At 35.8% G+C, this 25747-nt stretch overlaps 1 protein-coding gene across 8 annotated transcripts in view; it reads right to left on the bottom strand.

Annotated features, from left to right (window-relative positions):
- PCDH11X (protocadherin 11 X-linked) overlaps positions 1 to 25747 on the bottom strand; it is a 729120-nt gene that overhangs the window by 358880 nt on the left and 344493 nt on the right. The window lies entirely within an intron of this gene.

Below are 25747 nucleotides of genomic sequence, written 5' to 3'. Positions count from 1 at the left end.
GAATCGGAGCTGTAGCCACCGGCCTACGCCAGAGCCACAGCAACGCGGGATCCGAGCCGCGTCTGCAACCTACACCACAGCTCACAGCAACGCCGGATCGTTAACCCACTGAGCAAGGGCAGGGACCGAACCTGCAACCTCATGATTCCTAGTCGGATTCGTTAACCACTGTGCCACAACGGGAACTCCCAATTTTGCACTTCTAATGAAACTATTTTCATCTGTTGAACTCTACAGCTGTTTTAGTAAAAAGGTATAACAATATTACAAATCTCATGCAACAATATGAAGACCCATATAAAAAGCGTCAATGAGCATCAAAAAAAAAATTATGTGCTTAGCTCACATAGGCATTTGTCATGAAAAAGCTTCTTTCCAATTAGATATTCTCTTATTCTCCATCCATTTTTAAATGAATGAGTTTTTAATCTCAAGCATGGACACAATTTTTTTAAAAAAGAACTATGCTTGTTGGAGAGTCATGAATTAAGAATAAATATAAATATCTATGAGGCTTTGGGTACTGTCTTTAAATGTTAATTTTGGTGGGTCTTAGGAGCACCTTAATTCATTTCTGTTCAACTAAATCCTTTTTGCAGCCATCCTGGCAAAGTCATTTCATTCATTTTTTTATATAAGACTTCTTTATTTACCCCCATCCAACCTCAGGAAATGGATTTAAATTGATTTGGAAGACTCCAGAAGACTTTAGGTCATTTGTCCCTTGGATTCATGTTCCTTTATAGAGGATGAATATGTCCCATGATAAATGCATTACATGTATAATATTTCTAGCAAATAATGCTCCCCAAAATTTTCTCCTCAAATTTTATCTCAGTTCCTTTTCATTGCTACAGTAATGCAAAAGTTTATGTGAGAGCTTTATAGAATCTGAAGAATCACAGAAAATTGGTGAGGAGATAGGGTTGATTTTGAAATAAGTATAAATACAAAGAGAGATACAATAAATATAGCAAAAGGATGAATGATGTTGGGTTGTTGTTTGATCTCAGTTCAAATCTATTTGTTCCCTCCAAAATTAAGTTGTTTTGATCTGTACAGCAGAATTTAATACAACATTGTAAATCATCTATACTTTAGTAAAATAAAATTAAAAAAATACATTTCTAGAAATTCCCTGGTGACCTGGTGTTTAAGGATCTGGAGTTGTCACCACAGTGGCTCGGGTCACTGCTGTGACCTGGGTTCAATCTCTGGCCCAGGAACTTCCTCACGCTATAGGTATGGCTCTAAATAAATAAACAAATAAATAAATAACATGAGGAAGCAACTGTGGCAAGGGGGCATTAAGCATGCCAATACTGTATCAATACCCAGAGTCTGTGAGGATCATCTGAGGGTGTTCAGTCTTGGCAACATGATTCTGCTGATCTAAATAGCTCTCTGAAGACCTTGGGGTATTAGCTCCTTCCTAGGAAGACAGATCTCTGCTTAGCAGTGGTGAAAACTGTTCAGTGACCCTGGGGAAGGTTATCATCTTGCCCACCAGTATCAGTGCTTTCATTTCCTAATGACGTCCTTTAGCAACAAGGTAGTTTCATCTTTGTGTCAGTAGTTGGACATCAGTTCTCAGTTGGTTAAGCTCTCCCTCCCCAGAACCATCTCATAAAAAGGTACACCTCAACTAAATTTGGACTTTATTCCTTTCCTCTTGCCCTTTGCTTGGAACAATAGTGTGATTAACCTACCATTGGTGTGGAATATGTTCTTTCTTTATTGGCTTATTAAGGGACATTATCTTGTATGCTATAGATTTGCAAAATTTTTGTGATTTTTATGATTCCCACAGTGGACTTGTGTTAAATAAAATATTGGCAAAGACAATTTCAGTCTTTGAGCAAAATTTGCCTTGAAACAAAACAAAGACTCTATAGTTTGTTATCCAATGGCTTATTCTCAGACTAAAAAGGGTATATATTTTAATATAAGTTGAATTTCCAAAACTGACATTGAGGCAGATATGCCGACATAGGCACAATTCTATTGTCTAAGGAAATCAAAATATGTGTTTTTTCCTTCCACTTTGGGTAGTTATTTTTAGTTTAAGATAATGGTATTGTTCTTATAAGTTGATCAAATTCAATCAGCAGAGTTAACATTCTACTTGTCTGTGAAGGTGTATCCTGAGGATAATACCTTGAGTAATCTCTTTCAAGAAAATGTCCTTGGGTTTTAATGTCTTTAAACAATTGGTATTTACAACTCTTTATCATGACTAATAATGCTTAAATCATAGGTTTTAATTTTCAACTTTCCAACAGAAATAATATCATGGACAAAAAAAAACCTCAAATGTTTATCCATATCTAAGACTATAACATTAAAAAGTATCATTGTCTACTTTGCAAAACCACAATGGGTCTTTTTTTATATTTGCTCCATTAGAATTTACTTTCAAGAACAAAGTAGATTTTTGTTCGATGTTTTACCACTACTGAGCAATCCAAACTCCTTAGCAAATCAAGTGAAGATAAGGAACTGTTAATTATATCTATCTTGATAAGTTAGAAAAAGTAATGACAATACCTAAGGTTAGTCAACATACTGAGGAGAGCACCTCTTTACCACTGCAGTGAAAAAATGCAACTCCAGGAGTTCCTGAGTACAGTGGGTTAAGTATCCGCCATTGCAGCAACTGTGGCATACATAGGTCACAGATGCAGCTCAGATTCGATCTCTGGCTCAGGTTTCATGTGCTGTGGGTGTAGCCAAAACTCTAGGATATGTGTTTATTTCCCTAAATTATACATTTTAATTAAGAGCACTGCCTATGCTGTGTTATTTTGCCCTTATCTGAGAAATTCTATTGAGAAAAGCTTAAAATAAATCAAGTGGGAAATATAAAATCATAGTCTTTGCATTTTCCAAACCACATAGACACAACACAATCTGTCACCTATTGCATGACAACAAGACAAGCATTAGAATTAAAAGAAAGCACAGAAATATATCGGCAGGCATGTGAGTAGGTTGGCATATTGACACCAAAGTTGATGATAGAAACATTTAAAAAATTTATTCTAGAAGCAGGAAAAACATGCTGAAAAGCAACTTCTATTTTATTGGTGACATGAATTTTTATCTCATTATAAAAATGACCCAAAAATGACCAACATTAAATCAACAAAATCATTGTCCAGACTAAATTATGTATAGTGGGGGAAGGAAAAAAGTTCATTAGTCTGAATGTTACAGGCTCAGAATTTTCTATAATATACATTAGTCATGTAGTTTCATACATTCCTACTAACCTCATGATATGAATAAATTTTAACTCTTACTACCAGTAAATGAACATTGCTCCTATTATATCTAATCTTCTAGATTGATAGAGTTGATTGACACTAATGAAAAAGAAGGGACAAGTTATAGGGTACAAGAGAAGCAACAAAGTTTGTTATTATCAAAGGTATGATCCAACTAAGAGAGCATTTTAAATTTTAACCAGCTCTCTCTCAGTGGAAAATGGTGGCAGACAAGTCACCACAGTGAAGAGTTATTCAAGTATACACTGAGGCTATAGCTGTATTGGCATAATGGAAAGAAATAAGATCAAATAATTTTGGTATTTCTCATATCCACGTGCCTTTGTGTTTTAGCTTTACCTGTTTTAGGCCTGTGCATTCAAAATGAACACAAGGACAAAGGGTGAGGTCAATACAAGAAGAGACCTAGAACCCAAGAGTATTGCCACCACACAGTCTTTCTGAGAAGTCATAATTCATTCTTTTACCCATCTCCAGGTCTACTTTTTTTTTTCCCCCACACCTACAGCAAGTGGAAGTACCCAGACCAGGGATCAAACACATGCCACAGCAGCAACAGTGACCCGAGCCTCGCCAGTGACAATGCCAACTTTTAGCTCACTGAGTCACATAGGAACTCCCAGATTTACCACTTTTCCTTTTCTTACTTGTGTAAAGTATAGCTGTTAACTTCACTCTGGCTTCATATAGCTGCTAACTTCACTCTGGCTTCATGTAGGATATTCCTGAGTATTGCTGCTGCTTATAGAGCAGCTATCCGCTTGAACACAACTATTAGGAATTTTGGATCACCAAGACTAATAATAGAGGGAGCAAGACTAGAGTCAGAAGTCAAGGAAGCCACATCTCTAAGAACAGGTAATAGAAAGAAGAAACCTATTACAGAGCAAAGATATCAGAGCTTATTCTAAATCACTACCCTGCCTGCTGTTTAGGAAAGAAATAGAACAGAATATATATAGGAGGCAATGCATTCTATCAGCACAGATTTATTTTTAAAAGATTGTTACAATTATCACTCAATAAAACATTAACCGTCACTAAATTTTTGTCAGTTGAATCAAGTGCAATAGCAACTTGATATGTCCTTTAACAGTCAAGATTTAACAAAAAGCACTTAAAATGACATCAGGAGCATAGCAATTGCACTTTTTCTGAATGGCATAGTCAAAATGAAAATATTTATGACTGTGTATCCATAGAATATCTTGAATAAATATTTGTCTAAAAATGGACTCAATGGAGGAAGAAATTTTTTTTTTATCCTTGTATGTGCATGTGTGTGTATAACATAACAAATTATAAGTCTATGGAATCAGATTTCTAATACTATACCCTGTGGAATACCCACCGCTCCCCCAACTGACACTTAAAAAATATCAGAACTTTAAGTGTAATTTTTACTTGGTTTAAATAATATAACTACCACTGCCTCATTTATTTTTTTAGTAGGTAGGTCATCTGACATTATATTTCAGAACTTCATTCAGTTATCGACTTACAGTGCAGTTGGCTTTAAAGGAAAGATACTGGTGAATCTCAACATGTGATGTTTGTTTACTACCTATTTTCATTCTGAAATGTAAACAACTGTTTCAAAAGAACACATTTATGAGAATGTATCTCATAAATCTTATGTAAACATCATATCCAAGTTTTTGCATGGGTATATGTTTTCATTTCTCTTGGGCATATACCCAGGAGTGGAATAGCTCTATGTTTAATCATTTGAGAAAATGCCAGACTGTTTAACAAAGAAGTTGCATAATTTCAAACTCAGTAAAATCAGTAGTGTACAAGGGTTCAGATTTCTCCACATCCTTGCCAACAAGGTAATTTATTTTTAATTCCTTAACCTTAGAATTAAAGAATGTCTAAATATTAAAATTAAATATTACATATTAGAATATTTAGAATTAAATTCCCATCTGAATACTTTTAAAATATATACTGGGATCCAAAGTTAGTTTAATTAGATCAGTAAAATTATGTAGCATGGGAGTTCCCGTCATGGCTCAGCAGTAAACAAACCTGACTAGCATCTATGAGGACGCATGTTTTATCCCTGGTCTCACTCAGTGGGTTAAGGATCTGGTGTTGCCATGAACTGTGGTGTAGGTCACAGATGCAGCTCGGATCCCATGTTGCTGTGGCTGTGGTGTAGGCCAGCAGCTACAGCTCCAATTGGACCCCTAATCTGGGAACCTCCATATGCCATGGGTGTGGCCCTAAAAAAAATACAAAAAAAATATTATATAGTGTGAACTATTCTACTATATAAGCTTAATGTACTCTTCTATGGTACTGAGATACCAGTGAACAAATTGTCCAACTCATCCATTCAGAGGGTTGAAAAGTTATCAATTCCATGCCATGAATTTACACATAATTTGAAATACATGTGTCAAATCGGAGATTCCCTCTGCTAAAGTGAATGAAACTTAAAAATGGTTGTCAAATTATTATTTATTCAAATCCACCTACTGTATAGTGTATCACTGTTAAAGTCTGACAGAACATTTGGAAGAAGACATAGGATATCATGGGACAATGCCATTGCATTTGCTGAGTTATGTGGGAAAGGGATTGAGAGTACTGGATTAAATCCAGTTGAAATGATTTTTCAAGGGTCCTGAATCTTGGAATTGGAACATGGAGAGATTATAAAAGTACCAGAATGAGAGTCAAACTAAGGGGGGGGGGCAGGGGGGAAGCAATGCTTTATACAAGATTGATGCTGGAATCAATCTAGCAAAGCTAAACAAGAATAAAATATTCTCAAAATGACCTAGAAGCAGAATATTATGAATGATACCAAATTCCCAGTTTCTTATCAGAAGAGAGGGTTGACATGGATTACTACTGAACTTACTCTCACATAATCTTTCTGGTTTATTCAAAACTCTACTCTTTCCTTGAAACATTCTTATACTATGAGAATAACAAAACAATGTGACAGACACATCTGCCTTCTTGAAAACATTGTAACAAAAACAAAGTGACAGACACATCTGCCTTCTTAAAATATTGCATGTCTGTGGGAACAAAGTTCCATCTTTAATTGTTTGAATTTTGTATAAAGATACCTTTGTCTAGACATAAGCAATTGTCTCCAATATCACTTTAAATTACAGATCACTTTAATGTGTCATTCCTGTAAAATGTAAAAATCTGAGAATGTTGCATTGTGTCTATTAAAGCTTGTATATGATTACACAATGAACATCAAAGTAATAAAGTGATTGTGAGAATAAACACCAGAATACAAATGATTTTTCTTAATTACAAGAAGGAAAACATTTTTTATTTATTTTCTTTTTTTTTTTTTTTATTTTCCCACTGTACAGCAAGGGGGTCAGGTTATCCTTACATGTATACATTGCAATTAAAGTTTTTCCCCCACTCTTTCTTCTGTTGCAACATGAGTATCTAGACATAGTTCTCAATGCTATTCAGCAGGATCTCCTTGTAAATCTATTCTAGGTTGTGTCTGATAAGCCCAAGCTCCCGATCCCTCCCACTCCCTCCCCCTCCCATCAGGCAACCTCAAGTCTCTTCTCCAAGTCCATGATTTTCTTTTCTGAGGAGATGTTCATTTGTGCTGGATATTAGATTCCAGTTATAAGTGATATCATATGGTATTTGCCTTTGTCTTTCTGGCTCATTTCACTCACTATGAGAGTCTCTAGTTCCATCCACGTTGCTGCAAATGGCATTATGTCATTCTTTTTTATGGCTGAGTAGTATTCCATTGTGTATATATACCACTTCTTCCTCATCCAATCATTTGTTGATGGACATTTGGATTGTTTCCATGTCCTGGCTATTGTGAATAGTGCTGCAATGAACATGTGGGTGCATGTGTCTCTCTTAAGTAGAGTTTTGTCTGGATAGGTGCCCAAGAGTGGGATTGTAGGGTCATATGGAAGTTCTATGTATAGATTTCTAAGGTATCTCCAAACTGTTCTCCATAGTGGCTGTACCAGTTGACATTCCCACCAGCAGTGCAGGAGGGTTCCCTTTTCTCCACAGCCCCTCCAGCACTTGTTATTTGTGGACTTCTTAATGATGGCCATTCTGACTGGTGTGAGGTGGTATCTCATGGTAGTTTTGATTGGCATTTCTCTTATAACCAGCGATGTTGAGCATTTTTTCATGTGTTTGTTGGCCATCTGTGTATCTTCTTTGGAGAAATGTCTATTCAGGTCTTATGCCCATTTTTTCATTGATTGATTGGTTTTTTTGCTGTTGAGTTGTATAAGTTGCTTATATATTCTAGAGATTAAGCCCTTGTCGGTTGCATCATTTGAAACTGTTTTCTCCCATTCTGTAAGTTGTCTTTTTGTTTTCTTTTTGGTTTCCTTTGCTGTGCAAAAGCTTTTCAGTTTGATGAGGTCCCATGGGTTTATTTTTGCTCTAATTTCTATTGCTTTGGGAGACTGACCTGAGAAAATATTCATGAGGTTGATGTCAGAGAGTGTTTTGCCTATGTTTTCTTCTCGGAGTTTGATGGTGTCCTGTCGTATATTTAAGTCTTTCAGCCATTTGGAGTTTATTTTTGTGCATGGTGTGAGGGTGTGTTCTAGTTTCATTGCTTTGCATGTTGCTGTCCAGGTTTCCCAGCAATTCTTGCTGAATAGACTTTCCTTTTCCCATTTTATGTTCTTGCCTCCCTTGTCAAAGATTAATGGACCATAGGTGTCCGGGTTTATTTCCGGATTCTCTATTCTGTTCCATTGGTCTGTCTGTCTGTTTTGGTACCGGTACCACACTGTTTTGATGACTGTGGCTTTGTATTTCTTGAAGTCTGGGAGAGTGATGCCTCCTGCTTGGTCTTTGTTTCTCAGGATTGCTTTGGCGATTCTGGGTCTTTTGTGGTTCCATCTAAATGTTTGGATTGTTTGTTCTAGTTCTGTGCAAAATGTCATGGGTAATTTGATAGGGATTGCATTGAATGTGTAGATTGCTTTGGGTAGTATGGCCATTTTCACAATATTGATTTTTCCAATCCAGGAACATGGAATATCTTTCCATTTCTTTACATCTTCTTTGATTTCTTTGATTAAAGTTTTATAGTTCTCGGCATATAGGTCCTTTACCTCTTTGGTCAGGTGTATTCCGAGGTATTTGATTTTGTGAGGTACAATTTTAAAAGGTATCGTATTTTTGTATTCCTTTTCTAATGTTTCATTGCTGGTATACAGAAATGCAACTGACTTCTGAATGTTCATCTTATATCCTGCTACTTTGCTGAATTTATTAATCAGTTCAAGTAGTTTTGGGGTTGAGTCCTTAGGGTTTTCTATGTATAGTATCATGTCATCTGCATACAGCAACAGTTTTACCTCTTCTCTTCCTATATGGATGCCTTTTATTTCTTTTGTTTGTCTAATTGCTGTGGCTAGGACTTCCAAAAATATGTTGAAGAGCAGTGGTGAGAGTGGGCATCCCTGTCTTGTTCCAGATTGAGTGAGAAGGCTTTCAGTTTTTCCCCATTGAGGATTATCTTTGCTGTGGGTTTATCATAAATGGCTTTGATTATATTCAGGAATGTTCCCTCTATACCCACTTTGGCGAGGGTCTTGATCATGAATGGATGTTGGACTTTGTCAAATGCGTTTTCTGTGTCTATTGAGATGATCATATGATTTTTGACTTTTTTTTTTTGTTACTGTGGTGTATGATGCTGATTGATTTGCGTATGTTGAACCATCCTTGTGAACCTGGGATGAACCCAACCTAGTCATGGTGTATAATTTTTTTGGTATGTTGTTGGATTCGGTTGGCTAAGATTTTGTTGAGAATTTTTGCATCTATATTCATCAATGATATTGGCCGATAGTTTTCTTTTTTGGTGGTATCTCTGCCTGGTTTTGGAATGAGGGTGATGGTGGCCTCATAGAATGTCTTTGGGAGTATTCCTTCTTCTTCAACCTTTTGGAAGAGTTTCAGGAGGATGGGCACCAATTCCTCTTTATAGGTTTGATAAAATTCACCTGTGAAGCCATGTGGTCCTGGACTTTTATTTGTAGGGAGTGATTTTATGACCTCTTCAATTTCATTTCTAGTGATTGGTCTGTTCAGTTGGTCTGTTTCTACTTGTTTCAGTTTTGGCAGGCTGTAAGATTCTAGAAAATTGTCCATTTCTTCCAGATTGTCAAACTTGTTGCCGTACAGTTGTTCATAGTATTTTCTTATGGGTTTTTGTATTTCTGCTGTATCCGCTGTGATTTCTCCTTTTTCATTTCTAATGTTGGTTATTTGGGTTCTTTCTCTCCTCTTTTTAGTGAGTCTGGCCAGGGGTTTGTCAATTTTGTTCACCTTTTCAAAGAACCAGCTCTTGGTTTTATTAATTTTCTCTATTGTTTTTTGAGTCTCTATTTTATTGATTTTTTCTTTGATCTTTATAATTTCCTTCCTTCTGCTGACTTTAGGACTTTTTTGTTCTTCTTTTTCTAATTCGTTTAGGTGGAGGCGGAAAACATTTTTTAAAGTGCAGTATCTACCATCCACTTAATTCTGTGAATGCCTGCTTTTTATATTAGATGAAAGAATGACTTATGAGAACTATGATAAGAAGTAAAAATTTAAAAGTGACCTATTTACCTGCCTTTATATCAAACTCTGATAAAAAAAGGGTATTTTAAAATAGTATTATTAGTTCAACTGCATTGATTTAAAGTAAGGTTAATTCTTACCTCCTTTGTCATAGATTAGTTGGCTGTAGGTGTGTGGGTTTAATTCTGGGCTTTTATCCTGTTCCACTGATATATATTTCTGTCTTTGTGCCAGTACCATATGGTTTTGATGATTGTTGCTTTGTAGTATAGTCTGAAGACCAGGAGCCTGATTCCTCCAGCTCCATTTTTCTTTTTCAGGATGGCTTTGGCTATTCTGGGTCTTTTGCGCTTCCAAACAAACTTTAAAATCTTCTGTTCGAGTTCTGTGAAAAATGTCATGGGTAATTTGATAGGGATTGCATTCAATCTGCAGATTGCCTTAGGTAGTATAGTCATTTTGATAATACTGACTCTTCCAATCCATGGGCATGGTATTTCCTCCCATCTATTTGTGTCATCTTTGATTTCTTTCATCAGTGGCTTATAGTTTTCAGAGTGCAGGTCTATTGTCTCTTTAGGTAGGTTTACTCCTAGGTATTTGATTCTTCCGGATGTGATGGTAAACAGGATTGCTTCCCTAATTTCCTTTTCTGCTCTTTCATTGTTAGTGTATAGAAATGCCATCCATTTCTGTGTATTGATTTTGTATCCTGCGACTTTGCCAAATTCATGGATGAGCTCTAACAGTTTTCTGGTAGAGTCTTTAGGATTCTCTAGGTATAGTATCATGTCATCTGCAAATAGGGATAGTTTTACTTCTTCCTTTCCCATTTGGATTCCTTTTATTTCTTTTACTTCTCTGATTGCTGTGGCTAGGACTTCGGAAACTATGCTGAATAGTAGTGGCAAGAGTGGACATCCTTGTCTTGTTCCTGATCTCAGCAGGAATTCTTTCAGCTTTTCACCATTGAGAATGATGTTTGCTGTGGGTTTGTCATATATGGCCTTTATCATGTTGAGGTAGGTTCCCTCTATGCCCACTTTCTGAAGGGATTTTATCATAAATGGGTATTGGATTCTGTCAAAAGCTTTTTCCATGTCTATTGAGAGGATCATATGGTTTTTCTTCAGTTTGTTAATGTGATGTATCATACTGATGGATTTGCAGATATCAAAGAACATTTGTATGTTTGGGATAAATCCCACCAGATCATGATGTACAGTCCTTCTAATGTATTGTTGGATGCAGTGTGCTAGGATTTTGTTGAGGATTTTTGCATCGGTGTTCGTCAGTGAAATTGGCCTGTAATTTTCTTTTTTTGTGGTATCTTTGTCTGGTTTTGGTATCAGGGTGATCGTGCCCTCATAGAATGAGTTTGGGAGTATCCTTTCCTCTGAAAATTTTTGAAATAGTTTCAGAAGGAGAGGTGTTAGCTCATCTCTAAATGTTTGATAGAATTCGCCAGTGAAGCCATCTGGTCCTGGACTATGGTGTTTTGGAGTTTTTTAATCGCAGTTTCAATTTTAGTTCTTGTGATTGGCCCATTCATCTTTTCTATTTTGTCTTGGCTTAGTCTTGGAAGATTGTACTTTTCTAAGAATTTGTCCATTTCTTCTAGATTTTCTGTTTTATTGGCATATAGTTGCATATTGTGGCCTCTTATGATCCTTTGTATTTCTGTGATGTCCATTGTTACTTCTCCTTTTTCATTTCTAATTTTATTGATTTGCGTCTTCTCTCTTTTTTCTTGATAAGTCTGGCTAAGGGTTTATCATTTGGTTGATCTTTTCAAAGAACCAGCTTTTCATTTCATTGATCTTTTCTATGGTTTTCTTTGTTTCTATTTCATTGATTTCTGCTCTGATCTTTATGATTTCTTTCCTTCTACTAACTTTAGGTCTTGTCTGTTCTTCTCTCTCCAGCTGCTTTCGATGTGAAGTTAGCTTGTTTATTTGAGCTTTTTCTTGTTTCCTGAGGTGGGCTTGTATTGCTATAATCTTTCTTCTTAGAACTGCTTTTGTTGCATCCCATAGGTTTTGGAGTGTTGTATCTTTGTTGTCATTTGCTGCTAGGTATTTTCTAATTTCCTCTTTGATTTCTTCAGTGATCCATTGGTTGTTTAGTAGCATGTTGTTTAGTCTCCACATGTTTGTGGTTTTTGCAGTTTTTTTCTTGTGGTTGATATAATCCAGTTGTGTAGTATTGTGGTTGGAAAAGATGCTTGACATGATTTCAATTTTCTTAAAGTTACCGAGGTTGGATTTGTAGCCCAGGATGTGATCGATCTTAAAGAATGTTCCATGTGCACTTGAGAAGAATGTGTATTCTGTTGCTTTTGGATGGAATGTCCTATACATATCTATTAAGTCCATCTGGTCTAATGCTTCATTCAGGGCCTGTGTTTCCTTATTGAATTTCTGTCTGGATGATCTGTCCATTGCTGTAAGTGGGGTGTTAAAGTCCCCCACTATGATTGTGTTATTGTTGATTTGTCCTTTTAATGTTGCTAGCAGTTGCCTTATATATTGTGGTGAACCTATGTTGGGTGTGTAGATATTTAAAATTATTGTATCTTCTTCTTGGATTGATCCTTTGATCATTATGTAATGTCCTTCTTTGTCCCTTAAAATATTCTTCACTTTAAAGTCTATTTTGTCTGATATGAATATTGCTACTCCAGCTTTCTTTTGATTCCCATTTGCATGGAATATTTTCTTCCATCCTCTCACTTTCAATTTATATGTGTCCCTAGAAGTGAAGTGGGTCTCTGAAGACAGCATATATATGGGTCTCATTTTTGTATCCATTCAGCCAGCCTGTGTATTTTGGTTGGGGCGTTTAGTCCATCAACATTTAAGGTAATTATTGATATGGATGTTCTTATTGCCATTTTATTAATTGCTTTGGATTTGTTTTTGTTGCTCTTTTTTCTTCCCTTCTTCTCTTGTTCTCTCCTCTTCCGGTTTGATGACTCTCTTTAGCGTTGTATTTGAGTTGTTTTTTCTTATTTGTTTGCGTATCAATTGTAGATTTTTGGTTTGCGGTAATTCTGAAGGTTTGAAATAAGAGGCTATATATATATGAGATTGTTTTAAGTTGTTTTTCTCTTATTTTCAAGTGCATCTCCAGTGCCCTGCCCCACCTCTTCTCATGATTTCTGATTTTGGTGGCATAATTGTGCATGGATGATTTCGTATCTTTTCTATATATATACCTTTACTGGTGAGCCTTGTCATTTGTGGTATTTTTGTTTCCTGTTGCTGTCTTTTCTTAAAAGTTTCTGCACAGCAATGGAAACCCTAAACAAAACAAAAAGACAACCCACCAAGTGGGAGAAAATCTTTGCAAATGATTCAACTGACAAGGGATTAGTCTCCAAATTTTATAAACACCTCCTGCAGCTCAATACCAAAACAACAAACAACCCCATCAAAAAATGGGCAGAAGATCTAAACAGTCAATTCTCCAGAGAAGACATACAAATGGTCAAAAAACACATGAAAAGATGTTCAACATCACTCATCATTAGAGAAATGCAAATAAAAACCACTATGAGTTACCTCCTTACACCAGCCAGAATGGCCATCATCAAAAAGTCTACAAACGGTAAGTGCTGGGGAGGACGTGGAGAAAAAGGAACTCTAGTACACTGTTGGTGGGATTGTAAATTGGTACAACTACTGTGGAAAATAGTATGGAGATTCCTCAGAAAACTAAACATAGAACTACCATGTGATCCAGCAATCCCACTCCTGAGCATCTATCCAGAGAAGACCATGACTCGCAAAGACATATGTACTCCGATGGTCATTGCAGCACTATTTGCAATAGCCAAGACATGGAACAACCTAAATGTCCATCGACAGAAGAGTGGATCAAGAAGATGTGGTACAGGGAGTTCCCATCATGGCTCAGTGTTTAACAAATCCGACTAGGAACCATGAGGTTGTGGGCTCGATCCCTGGCCTCGCTCAATGGCTTAAGGATCTGGTGTTGCTGTGAGCTGTGGTGTAGGTCATAGATGTGGCTCGGATCCCGAGTTGCTGTGGCTCTGGTGAAGGCCAGCAGCTACAGCTCCAATTAGACCCCTAGCCTGGGAATCTCCATATGCCACAGGAGCAGCCCTAGAAAAGGCAAAAAAGAAGTTGTTGTGCATATACACAATGGAATATGACTCAGCCATTAAAAGGAATGAAATACCTGCATTTTTAGCAACTTGGATGGACCTAGAAATTATCATGCTAAGTGAAGTCAGCCATACAATGAGACACCAACATCAAATGCTTTCGCTGACATGTAGAATCTGAAAAAAGGACAGAATGAACATCTTTGCAGAACAGATGCTGACTCACAGAATTTGAAAAACTTATGGTCTCCAAAGAAGTCAGTTTTGGTGGTGGGGGGATGTGCTGAGGTTTTGGGATGGAAATGGTATAAAATTGGATTGTGATGGTAATTGTACAACTACAAATGTAATAAATTCATTGAGTAATAAAAGATGCAAAAAAATAAAGTGAAAGTTAAATTCTAATATGAGCTTACAGGAATACTAGTCTAATATGAGCTTATATGAATACTAGTCATAGTTAAGCATAGGACATTTCTGGGGTTTGTTTGTTTATTTGTTTTTGTTTTTTGCTTTTTGTTTTTTGACAAGCCTGCAGCAAATGGAAGTTACTAGGCCAGGAATTGAACCTGTGCCATAGCAGTTATCCAAGCTGCTACAGGGACAATTCCAGATCCTTAATCTGTTGCAATCCAAGAGAACTCAAAATATATGACTTTCTGATTTTGACTGAAACTAAGCTATAGTTACATTCCTTTTAATATATCCTTCAGCTTTAGTTTTAATTTAATACTGCCTAGTTTACTTCAGACTAAGTTATTATAATTATCTGATACACATTGTCATTTCTTATTTATTTCCTGTGTGGAAAAACTATTCTCTTCTGGCATTATCATATAGTTTTCCTAAAATTCAAGGTCCTTCATTTTTCCCCAGTTGAATTCATAGTTTGTAGGTTTGTGAGGTGTCATTATGACACTATCAAATGGAATGAAATATAATAGCTTTAGTGGATAGAGTAGCGTCCTCCAACAATTCATCACTCCAAACTCAAAATTTGATCTTATATAGGGTCTTTGTAGATGTTAGTTAAGGATCTTGAGAGGAAATCATCCTGGATTTAGAGATGCTCTAAAGCCAATGATTGGTTTCCTTATTAGATGGAAATAAACACAGACAGAAAAAAGTTGGCTAAGTGATGGTGGAGCAGAAACTGAAGTGGTGCAGCTACAAGCTAAGGAATGCCAAAGTTTGCCAGGTGCCCCCAGAAGCTGAAAGAAGCAGGGGAAAATTCTTCCCTGGTGATTTCAGATGGAGCATGGCATGGTGGACACCACGATTTCAGAATTATAGCATACAGAATTATGAAAGAATAGATTTCTGTTGTTTTAACCCAATTTTTTGGTTATTCATTATGGTAATCCTAGTTAAAAATACAATTAGCTAAGGGAATATACTCCCATTTCAGGAAAAGAATACACTAGGTTATAAAATAAATTGTTCTATTTCATGATTTATCAAATAAAAATGCATTGAAAGGTCACTGAACACAAATCACTATATTTCATATAATATGTAAGTTTTTGGAGGACTGGGGTGATTATAAGTAAGTATATAATACGATAGAAATAACATATCTGATTTTGAATAGCCAGATATAGGTTCCAGTTTCAGATAACCCACTCATTTGTGAAACATTTAGCAGAAGCCTATTTGGTACTATGTACAAATGTTCTAACTTATAGAAAAATGAATGGGAAAAGGCCCTTGCCCTAAAGAATCTCACGATTTAATAGGGAAGCCAGACAGAGACATTGATAATTACAATATTAAGTGTTATAATGGGCAGATGAATAAAATACTATTATACCACAGGGAGTAAAAAGTTGTGTGACACTGAGCAAGTCCCTTGAACACTCTGAATCTGTTTATTAATCTGTAAAATGGAGATAACAATAACAGTTCATATCCCTCTTACCTTCTGAGATTATTTGGAAGGTCAGATAAAATTCTCTTCCTCCTCAGCCCTCCTTTCTTCTTTCTTCTTCTCTCCCAACTGTTTTGGACATCTACTATTTTTAAGACTCCTATGAATCAGACTGTATCTTAGGTATTCAATATACATTATCTGAATTAATCCTTAAAATAGTTCATCATGTTAAATACAATTTTGCTATTGTTACATGTGTGGAAATTGAGGTACAGAGACTTATACAATGTACTCAAACTGAATAAACTGCAAATCAGGAAGGAAATATTTCACTCAGTTGGGAGAGAAGAAGAAAGAAGAAAGGAGGGCTGAGGAGTAAGAGAATTTTATCTGACTTTCCAAATAATCTCAGAAGGTAAGAGGAATATGAATTGTTATTGTTATCTCGATTTTACAGATTCATAAACAGATTCAGAGTGTTCAAGGGACTTGCTCAGTGTCACACAGCTGTTGTAAGTCTTAGGTATAAATGCATCAAGAATAAATACTATACTGCTGGAAGTTAATGTCCTATGTGCCCCGATAACTAGCAACAAATAAATTAGATGATGAATAATGTTTCAAATATGTATGAATAATTCCAAATAGATAAATAATACATATCCCTATAGTACTGTTTCCTTTTTTTTTTTTTTTTTTTTTTTTTTTGTCTTTTTGCCTTTTCTAGGGTTGCACCCACAGCATATGGAGGTCCCCAGGCTAGGGGTTCAATTGGAGCTGTAGCTGCTGGCCTTCACCAGAGCCACAGCAACTCGGGATCCGAGCCGTATCTGCAGGCTACAACACAGCTCACGGCAACACTGGATCCTTAACCCACTGAGCAAGGCCAGAGATCGAACCCGCAACCTCATGGTTCCTAGTTGGATTCGTTAGCCACTGAGCCACGATGGGAACTCCAGTACTGTTTCCTAACTAATGATTATCTATGCTAAAGAAAGAACATCCAGGTATGTTCTCCACAGAAGCCATTTGCATTGATTTTAACATGAGGCAATTTACATTTGTATTTACCTACTGGGTTTCTCTAAATTAATTTTTCCTCAAAACTTTACAATAACATTTATATTAATTGTTAGAATATTCAGTGTTTTTACATATGGAAGTAACATGGCCAGCTGCATAATCTGGAGCTTTTAGTATTAGTTTATTTTCTATAATGTAGGCAAAATACTAAATTGTATAATTGGCCAATTTTACAATTCAACCCTTTTAATTCTTTGTTCAATTTCTATCTAGTTAATTCAGATGCATTATATGTAAAGAGATCATCTTATTTGTGGAGAAAAGACCAAGGATTCACAATCTAACTCCCCTTCAGGGTAAGGACTACTCAGTATGACAATGATGGGAAAGGCACAGCCTAGAATGATTTTTTTTTTTTTTTTTTGGCGGTGTTTGCAGTATGTGGAAATTCCTGGGCCAGGGGTCAAAACTGCACCACAGCAGTGACCCAGGTGGCTACAGTGCAGTGACAATGCTGAATCCTTAACCTGCTGCACCATAAAAAAATCTCCTAGAGTGAATTTTTGTTTCCTATATCATTTCTAACTTATTCATTCATTTATTCACCAGGCTTGTTACCAAGATACAGTGATTGCAAAGATAGAAAGAATTATCTTTGCCCTTACAGAGATTATACTCTTCATAAGGGAATAGAGATAAGAATATATATAATTACTGATAGGTTTCCAGAAGGACAGAGACAGACCCCCCCCTACACACCCCCCCCCTAATGTGGCTGTTCACCCTGGAGATCTGCTGTGGACAACCTCTCCCAGAATGAGGACACTCAAGTTAGGCTGCAAGAAACAATGGCCTGCAAAAAACTACTGCCTGCATAGATTAGCCACCTACAAGGATTAACTGCCCTCTGCCATGGGACTCGACCCCCTACCCCTCCCTTGACTTTCCGCTCCTCCTTCTTCATTGTTCCTGCCACCAGTTCCTGCCATAAACTCCAACCACAGATTCCTGTCACAGATCTTTTATAAGCCTAGTATCTCCTCACAGTTGCTGCTGGCACCATCTTGAGCTCAGCCTGTCCCCTTCTGATGGCTTAATAAATCCCTGTTGCTTTACCAACTTGGCCTTGCATGTTCTTGCCTTGACAAACCTAACAATTATAATACTTGTGATCTCAAAATAGTTCATCACTTTTTTTCAATAATAGAGGTATCCTAGTATAATTTTCTTTCCCAGAGAATAATTTCTAAACATTTAGTTATAGCTTTAGCAGAGATAAAGAGTGAACATTAATTAAAGGCACAACTGAATATTTACCATAGCTAAATTCTAATATCTGTGATGCTGCCTAATTTCTATAACACAGAAATAAAAGCACTCCTCCTGAGTGATCCATGAAGTCTTGAATTATCAAAGCCTTACATTAAAACTACATAAGATGGGGTCTGAGTTTTATTTAAAAAGGTATTTCATTCCCCTAGAGGCTCATCTGCCTTAGGCATCTTCCCAGTATTTAGCTCTTAAAATATCTAAAATATTTTAAGCTTGTACATGTTTTACTGCTTTGTGAATCTATCATGTAGATTTTCATTTTTTTCCAATTTACTACATTGACATTGTTATTTTCAGGTTCCAATTCAACATAAAACAGCTGATGTTTCCATTTATCTCTCTGGCTGGGTTTATTCTCAGCAGAACTCTGTATTCAGGACATTTTTATTTTTATGATTGGTTATTTATGGTTAGTATTTTTAGAAGAATGAGAAAGTTGTAATTCTTTGGGAGCTTTAAGTATAGAATTTTATCAGTCAACAAATATTTATTGAGCATCTACTATGTGATAGGCATAGTATTTCGGATCATGTGCTCTGGAAGCAGACTGCCTGGCTCAAAAGTCATCTCTACCACTTATTAACTGTGTGACCTTGGGCAAGTTACTTAACTATTCTGTTTGGTGCTTGAACTTGTCTATCTGTAAAACACTGAGAATAAAAATAGCAGCTACATGATAGGGTGTTGTGAGGGCTAATTGAATCAATACAATAGAGTACTTATCATCATATGGTAAGCTCTCAACAAATACTGTCTTTTATTGTTAATATCATCACCATTATTTTAACCATGCACTGTGTAAACCTTGTGAACACTATAAAACAAGAAAGAATCTTAGCAATCTACTGACCAAGTCAGCTACTAAAAAATGCTTAAGGGATGATCCATGAATTAATTGCTGATATATATGAAAATGCCTTGAGTAGTTGCAAAAGACTGTGAGAGGGAAAACTTTTGCTTTGGGGTCCCAAGTGAATCGCTATCTCATGAAAATGAATTATACAAAACTGTATAATACTAATCTAGTTTTCCTGAGGCATATAAAATAAAGTCCCAGTTAAAAAAAAATCAAACATTTTATTCAGCTAGTGACTATGGTCCAAAAGTAAAAAGCTAAGTTTATTAAGGGTTTTAAACATTTATAAATCTCTAGAGCCATGAGACTTAATGCATGGCCCTTAATGTGAAATCAAGTAGTGAGGCAGAGGTTTCTATCTTGGGCTCATGGGATCAGAATTTGGCCCAGATGATGAGCTTTTTATCATTTTCATTCTAATTGTGGCTCATCTTGAAATGATTAGATCTATTGTTAGAGACTTTGTCAGCACTAAGGATGAAGTGATTAATGGAAAATTCAGTATAATTCCTTTAGATATATGTCTAAAATCTCAATTGAGTCCTGGACCCACATTACTAAGTGATTAAAGAAATTGTAATTGCCACCCTTTATTCACATCCATCACCTGACTAGGAATTAATCATGCAAGCAAAGAACAGCAGAAATCAAAATATTTCATAACTGATACTGTACAGACAGATAGCAAAACTTAAAAATGGGCTATATGAACAATGCTTGATACTATAAGCCAGAACAAAAGTAAGTAATTAGAAATGCTGTAATGAAATCTGGCTTGAAGTTCCTGCTATGGCACAATGGAATCAACAGCATCTCTGGAACACTGGGATCAGATTTGATCCCTGGCCTGAAAGAGTGGATTAAGAATCCAGCACTGCTGCAGCTGCAGCATAGGTTACAGATGTGGCTCAGATCTAATCTCTGGCTTGGGAACTCTGTATACTGCTGGACAGCCAAAAAAAAAAAAAAAAAAAAATCTGGCTTACTTTCAGATGAGGGTAAAATTTACCATTGGGAGCATCAAATTTTTTTCTTTCACTGTTATGGAAACCTTAATTATTTATTTTTACTCCAAAAAAAGGGTAGAAAATGAATTTCAGTCAGCGCTTCCTGAAGTTTTATCTTGATAGTATGCTGTTCCTAGGTGAGTTACCACTCTGACATTTTTTGTTCATCACAAAGACATGTTTCCAAGTTGTAGCATGTCAACATGAAAAGATCAGGACTGGCCCACTGTTTCTCTAAAAAAGGTCATGGCTAAAATAAGTAGAATTTAATGTAGTAATTTCCTTGGAATGAAAATATATCAAAACAAGATTAAAGTGAAAGGGGAAAGTTCTACTAGTTGAAAAAATACAGTGGTATGATTAGAGTTTTAGAGAATTCTGACAAATATTTAAAGAAGAGTTAATTCCAGGTATATTTCAAGTAAAATAAGAGGAGAAATGCCTCCCAATTCATGTATAAGGGTATTATTATGCTGACACCAACACTAGATAAAAACAGTATAAAAATAAAACTACCAACCAATATCTCTCATGAGTGTAGAAGCAAAAATCCTAAACAAAATATTAGCAAATCAAATTCAACAATGTAAAAAAATAATTATACCCCATGCTCAAGAGCATCTCAGGTGAGTAAGGACTTGTTCAACATTGGAGTAACAATGTAAACCACCACATGAACAGGCTAAGGAGGAAAATCATATGGTCCTATAAATTGATGCTGAAAAAGCATTTGGTTATGATCAAAAAGACAAGAGATAACACATATTGGCAAGGATGTGAAGAAAAGGGAACACTCCAACACTATTGGTAAGAATGTAAATTGATGCAGCCACTATAGAAAAGAGTATAGAAATTCCTCAAAAAAATTACCAAAAACACAATCCTTAAAGGTAAAAGAGATTGATTTTATTTCATCAAAATTTAACATGTTTGATTTATGAGACCCTTTGAAGAGGAAGTAAAAAGAAGCGACCATTTGGGAAAATATATTTACAATTCATGTATCTGACAAAGGAATAGTATCTACAGCATATAAAGAACTCTCAAAATGCAACAGTAAAAAAAGTTCAAGCAATCCATTTAGAACATAAACAAAAGGTATGAACAACTATTCCCTTGAAGAGGATATATTGATAGCAAATCAAAGGATATTCAACATTATTAGTATCTTAAATTTCAGCTGCAATAAATAAATACCATAAACTGGGCAGCTTATACACAACAAATATTTATTTCTCACAATTCTGGAGGCTGTGAAGTCCAAGATTTTGGTGATTTGGTTTCTGGGGAGGGGCTGCTTCCTGGTCCACAGGAGGTAGCTCCTTGCTGTATTTTCTCATGATGAAAGGGCAAAGAAGCTTTTTTGGGCATCTTTTATAAGGACACTAATTCCACTGAGGACTCTGGCCTCATGACCTAAACACCTTCAGAAGGCTGGCATTTCAGCATATGAATTGGGGTGGGGCACAAACATTCACGCCATAGCAACTAGCCATCAGGGAAATATAAATTTAAACAACAATGAAAGAGCATTACACATCTATCAGATAGCTAAAGTTAAAAAAAAAAAAAAAAAGTAACACTACCAAATACTGGAGAGATTGCAAAGAAAACGGATTACTCGGTCATTGTTGATGGGGATAAAAATGGTATAGACACTGTGGAAAAAAAATATGACAGTTTCTTATAAAACTAAACATGTGACCCAGCAATTACACTTTGGAACACTTATCCCAGAGAAACTAAAGCTTATATCTACATCCAAATTTGAGCACTAATATTGATTGCAGCTTAATTCATAATAGCCAAAATTGGAAACAGCTCAGAAACCCATCAATAAGTGAATGGTTAGACAAACCTATGGCATATCCATGCCATGGAATGCTGCTCAGCAATAAAAAGGAATGAACAATTGATACATGCAACAACTTGAATGAACTTCTGGGGAATTATGCTGAGTGAAAAAGTCAACCCCTAAAGGTTTCGAACTGTATGATTTGATTTATATACATTCTTAAAAATCACAAAATTGTAAAAATTGAAAACAGATTAAGTATGGGGAGAAGTGGTATGAGGGAGATGAATATGCTTATAATAAGGCAACAGGAAGGAAGGAAGGTTTTGGTGATAGAACAGTCAGTTTCTTCTCTGTGGTGGTAGATACATGAACACATACCTATGATAAGTTTGTACAGAACTACAAACATGCACACAAAAGCAAATGAGTGTATGTAAATCTAATAAAATCTAAATGAGGTTGGTGGATTATGTTAAAGTCGCTATCCTGGTTTTGATCTTATGTTAGAGTATTGCAAGATGTTACCATTGGGAGAAAACCGGTAAAGGATATAGGGGAACTCCCTGTATTATAATCTACAATTTCATTTTTGTTTTGTATTGTTTTGTTTTACTACCTTTTTAAATTTTTAAATTTTTATTTTTTTATATAATGATTTTTTCCATCATAGCTGGTTTACAGTGTTCTATCAATTTTCTGCTATACAGCATGCTGACACAGTTACACATACATGTATATACTCTTTTTTATCACATTATCATGCCCCATCATAAATGAATAGACATAGTTCCAAGTGCTACATGGCAGGATCTCATTGCTAATCCATTCCAAAGGCAATAGTCTGCATCTATTAACCCCAAGTTCCCAATCCATCCCACTCCCTTCGCTCCCCCTTGGCAACCACAAGTCTATATCTAGAATTACCTCAATAAAAATTACAATTTAAAAACCCAAGCTTACTTGAGTTTAAAAAGAGAATAATTAAGGAAAAGCAGAATTTTTAGAAGCCAATAAGTTGCTAAGTCTGGGACAAAACATACTGGCTATAAACATTTTCTCTGGTGCAAAAACCTTCTTTTTACAGGTATGTCTAATTTTTACAGTTATAACAAATTTTTAGTAACTGGAGTTTTTTTAATGCTCAGTTATTTTAAAGAAATGACAAGGGAAACTAAAACATGGAAAATGAAATAAGATATAACCATGAAACTGGAAAGACCTCATAATGGGAAATATATTGGATTTGGACACCATTGTAGCAAACTTTTCATGTGTGTTATAAATGGACAAGATTAAATATGTTAAGAAGAATATATTGTTTTTCATAAGTCACTACACACCATTTCTTTGTTGATGTATTCATTTCATTTTTTCTAATTTTATCTAGCAGTTTGTAAAAGAAAAAAATATATCTCCACTTTTTTTTAGAGCTATACTCATTTGTGTTGGTCCTCACAGCCAGCCAACAGGCCTTCTTTATTATTTTTTGCAAGGTGACTGTAATTTATAATAACTCTGTTCAAAATATGACGGGATTAATTTGGATCACTATTCTCATTTATATTTAAATGCATACCATTAAATCAGTGCATCTTTATCATTACTATTTCAGTATCAGCTCCTGTATATCATCACATGAATATATACTAAGCAACATTTTTCTTAAGCAGAGTAACCTGCATTAAAAATGTATACACGAACTATCCTCTTACTCATAATTTCAAGATTTTTGCTGAGATTAATTAAAAAAAAAACCCTTAGGCCAGCATTAAACTGTAGATGTTTGACGTGGAGACATTTTTTAGCCTGGTTCTAATCTTGCCAAATTGTAAACTTCAATTGAGAAAAGTTGACTGTTTAAAAAAATCATAATTCTACAGCAACTTCTACAAACAGAATTGTATAATTTTCCATTAGGAGAGCCACATATTTGACAATTATACAAACATTATAAATAGGAAAATTTACCAAGTGATTATTAAAAATGAAAAAATTAAATTTAAAATGCAAACTTTAAAACTTAAGCGGCAAGGGTAAATTTTATGGTATATCTAATTATACTTCATTGAAACTGTAAACATTTTAATGACAATGTAGGTAGTGTATTGTGCTGGGCAGAAATCAAAGTTGACCTCCAATTATCTCACCCCTGTCTAAGCCCCTGTACTTTGATGGTGCTTAGAATGTGTGAGATATCACACTCATGATTATGTCATATGACCAAAAGGAAATTATCTTGGTTGGATCTCCTATTCACAAGAGCCCTTTAAAAGCAGAGCGTTTTCTCCAGCTGGTCAAAGAAAAGGAAATCAGAGCGATGCAGAGCAGGTGTTCTGGAAGAAAACAAGCAATGCTGTTGTGAACTGCTTATGTTGAAAGTCACATATCAAGGAATTGTGGGTGGATTCTAGAGTTGAACCCAGCCAACAACTAGCAGATAAATGAGGGCTACAGTCCTACAACCTCAAGCAAATGAATTTTGACAACAACTGATATGCTTACAAGAGGGCTTTGAGCCCCAGATGAGAATTACTGCCCTGGTCCATGCCTTAGTTTCAGCCCAGTGAGTCCCTGAGCAGAGAATCCGGTCATTCTGTGCCTGGACTTCCAACCTACAGAAACTGTCAGATAATAAATTTGTGTGTGTTTTTTTAAGCTACTAAGTAATGTGTTAGTCAGCAAGAGAAAGCTAATAAATGGTTATACAAGTATTCACTGGAACATTATTTCAACTTTGTTGTAAATTTGAACATTCTTTTAATTAAATGTTGAGATAAGAAGAAAAAAATCTAAAAGGGTGAGCAATATTGGCAAAGTGGCTTGTTAATCTTCACAACAATAAGCTTTGGTCTCAGTGGAAAAATAAAGGTTTCTACTTACTAATCTCAGGCATAATTCATCTGAGCATGTGTAGAGGGTGCAGATACCAGTAATGGAAGATAATAAATAGCTATAGTGCATGGTGCATGATGAAAGAGAAATAAAGTGCTCTGAGTTACATTACAACGTTTAATCAGACAGTTGGGTCAGTAAATGTATGAGCTAAAGGTTTGCACATCAATCTCCCTACTTGTCTGGAAAGAGAGTAATGTGCATTGTCAGTGATATAGAACTGCATGATTCAGTGAAGATCATTTTAAAAGTCTCAGAGACAAAAAAAAAAATTCATTTCAATTCCAGTTTCTCCATATCAGCACTTTTAAGTTAATTTTCATGATTAGGTATATTAAAACTGATTGAAAGTGAATTTACCATGGATATTGAAAAGCATATGTGCTTCCCATTTGAAACCAGTTTACTTCTCTATAGAATGGGTTTTAAAGTTGGTATCTGTGTAGCACCAACTATCTATGTTACTGCTAATCTATGCCTAGTGGACCCCCAAACCACAATCTATATGTGAATTAACTAAACAATGAAAAAAATGGGAGTTCAAGTCATGGCTCAGCGGAAACGAATCTGACTAGCATCCATGAGGGTGCAGGTTTGATCCCTGGCCTTGCTCAGTGGGTTAAGGATCTGGCATTGCTGCGAGCTGTGGTGTAGGTCGCAGACACAGCTCAGATCTGTAATTGCTGTGGCCATGGCATAGGCCGGTGGCTACAGCTCCAATTTTACCCCTAGCCTGGGAACCTCCATATGGTGTGGGTGTGGCCCTAAAAAGGCAAAAGACAAAAAGGAAAAAATGGCCAAATATCATTCCTCACAGAATCCTTTTGGATAACAGACTGCATATTAAAGGCAAAATACTGGTTTCATATTCTTGCTGCTTGAATCAATATTTAAGGAGTGACCCACTCACTTCATAAACTCTTATTCCAAGTTCCAATATGTGAGATATGTGGAAAATAAATGAATGAGGAATGAATGATGGATGGAAATAAAGG

This window comes from Sus scrofa, chromosome X (genome assembly GCF_000003025.6).
Source record: "Sus scrofa isolate TJ Tabasco breed Duroc chromosome X, Sscrofa11.1, whole genome shotgun sequence".
In the NCBI taxonomy this organism is placed as follows: domain Eukaryota; kingdom Metazoa; phylum Chordata; class Mammalia; order Artiodactyla; family Suidae; genus Sus; species Sus scrofa.
This window is presented reverse-complemented; position numbering and strand designations above follow the sequence as displayed.